The sequence below is a fragment of the Coregonus clupeaformis genome, chromosome 23 (assembly GCF_020615455.1).
Source record: "Coregonus clupeaformis isolate EN_2021a chromosome 23, ASM2061545v1, whole genome shotgun sequence".
Taxonomy (NCBI): Eukaryota; Metazoa; Chordata; class Actinopteri; order Salmoniformes; family Salmonidae; genus Coregonus; species Coregonus clupeaformis.
The window spans coordinates 24,524,490-24,527,082 of record NC_059214.1 but is presented as its reverse complement, the minus strand read 5'-3'; the positions used below and the strand labels follow the sequence as shown (position 1 = coordinate 24,527,082).

At 40.1% G+C, this 2,593-nt stretch overlaps 1 long non-coding RNA gene across 2 annotated transcripts; it reads left to right on the top strand.

Moving 5' to 3' along the window:
• Window positions 1-417: 417 nt before the first annotated feature.
• LOC121536245 lies at window positions 418-2,299 on the top strand. 2 transcript variants are annotated; one of them, XR_005994837.1, is made up of 3 exons: window positions 418-633; window positions 1,404-1,463; window positions 1,752-2,299. It is a non-coding gene; the product is annotated as an uncharacterized LOC121536245 (long non-coding RNA). The 2 variants fall into 2 exon arrangements; XR_005994836.1 differs by having other exon boundaries at window positions 1,404-1,615.
• Window positions 2,300-2,593: the final 294 nt, after the last annotated feature.

Here is a 2,593-nt window from a genome sequence, read left to right as displayed (position 1 = left end):
GAGTTGTGACCCCGTGTAGCTCAGTTGGTAGAGCATGGTGTTTGCAACGCCAGGGTTGTGGGTTCGATTCCCACGGTGGGCCAGTATGAAAAGATGTATGCACTCACTAACTGTAAGTCGCTATGGATAAGAGTGTCTGCTAAATGACTAAAATGTAAATGTGTGTCAGATGGTTAGGGAAATTGACCAAGAGTTAATCGTTGGTTGCTGTCCAAGGTGCTGAATTGGCTGTGTAGTAGTGGCTGACTGAGTAGGTAGTGGCCTTTTCAAAAATCGAGTATAGTTTAAATGCTCGGATGTCATACTCATTTCGGCTTTGACAACAGCTGATCAACTAGATATGGGGATGCGCCACCGAAATCAACAAATATCGGGAAACAAAGCAATCACGCATGACGCATTCTCAGTATGCGAAAATAGAAAGTGTTATAGTATGTGAACTTTCGAAAAATCGAGTATGCTTTAAATGCCAGGATGTTATACTCATTTCGGCCTTTCATCTAGTAGAGTTTGCTGCACACTTTTCAGGAATTTCACAGCCACAATGCATTGGAAGAGGGGGCTGCGAGTAAAAAACAAAACAACTTGGAAGATGGCAAGTAGCTAAGCTTCTACGGTGGTGTTCAAAAATAAGTAGGTTTTGTTCTCCTTAAAATAATCACAACTATTTCAACGTAACATTAGATCTTTGAAAACAGATCTGCATCTTGCTGCCTGCCATGCCTTTAGCTAGCTACGTGCTTTAGTAGGACTAGAAGTTATAACTGTTCGAACAGTAACGTTACTACGGGGTTACTTGCTTGCTGCTGAGCGTCGACTTCATTTTTAACATTAGCGTAGTTAGCTAGCTAGCTACTTGTTGTAAATACCAGGGCTTGTGTTCAGACTGTTACAGAGTCTGGTGACAATACTAGGCATTTAATTCAGTGGCAAACACGGCAGGAGAAATGCCGCAAAAATGTTTTTGTCATGTGGCCATAGTTAGCTTTCTTGCCACTGCAGTATGCACTGCCACTAGCTATAGCTAATGTTAGGAACGCAGTACCCTAGCTACAATCCTATTTTCCACAGCAGTGCTTGTTCCAACACTTTTATTTGTCACGTTGGTTTATTTGTGTTACGCTAATTGTCACGTCAGTTAATTTGTGTTGAGCTGATTGTAATGTTCATGCTATGCAATATTAGTTTCTACCTGAACGATTACAGCCTGAATGGGTCTAGCTAGTTTCATTGCACATAACCTGTTATGGTGGAAGTAATGGTAAGCTGCACTTGTTACTGTTTCACCTTGTCACTCCAATTTGATAAAGTATGTGGCAGTCTAGCCTTCTACAGAAAGTACACACAATGATAACTTTGCTCATGTTCTGGTTAATGTTATACTTCATCTTATGTCTTTTCAGGATCTACGTAAAGGAGTGTGAGCTGGAGGGGCAGGTGTCACCTGCATGGGTGAAAAATAAGTAGGAGAACCATAAGCAAAAATAGACTGTATACTGTATGTTATCTTTACATTTATTAATGTGCTGTACTTGGCTAATAAAATTCCCCTTTTCTCTGAGCGCAACAACACTTTCCCATCTATATATTTCCTATGCTTCACTGGCACATTCATGTAAGTGTGAAGATATACATTTTTAGAAAAGTTCAAGTATTCCAGAGAAATGTACTGCAATTGGCATAATAGCTTTTACAGGCCTTTACATGTATTATGTTTGATGCTGAAAGCTATCCTCTTCCATATTTTTCAGGAGTTGAAATTGCCCCCCGCTGGAGTCAGCACGGAGGGAGGCCACTGCCGCATACAACAAGTGGTATGTGGTAATAGATCAGGTGCTGCAGGGGATGTTACCACTCCATCACCCCACCTCCATCACCACACTGGTCATCATCTCCTCCTCTCCCTCCCAGAAGGGTCCAGATGTGGAGGCATGAGAAGGAGGTGACTGCCAGGGAGGCACACCTTATAGCCATTTTAGAGGCCATGATTAAGAAGTAGTTTTATGTATTTTGTATGTATTTTATTTATAGCTATTCATTTTCAGTACTTTTTTAAAACCCAAAGTGGATTTCATTTTTCTCATTAAAAAGTGTTTCTTGTTCTCAATAAACCTTTTTATTTAATACCGGTACATTTAATACTGTTGGTGTGTTTTACATGAAACATTTCAACATAATAAATGCACTCGCTCATCGGAGCTATCTTGTTGCAGGTGCATGATAACATTACATAAGTTGAAAGAAAAAAGAAACCCTGTAAACTGCTCTTGCTAGAATAACTTTTTTATTGAAGCTTGCATGTAGGCCTCTTGGTTTTCGTCAGAGCTTTTTTCTCTAATAAACTAAATAAACCATCTTTGGTATAATAATTTATTACATTTCAATAGTGCTTTTCATAATCTCAAAGCGCACCAAAGCAAAGAACAAACAAGAAATACATCATGACTAGCCTAGCTATAGGTCAACCAATAGAGGTCAAGTCTGAGTACATGCATCCTCCAAAGATGGAGAGGGACAGTTCATGGATTGATCAGAGGAAGGTGGTCAGGAAGATGGAGTCTGGTGTAAAGGGCTACTCTGGGAACCAGCCTGA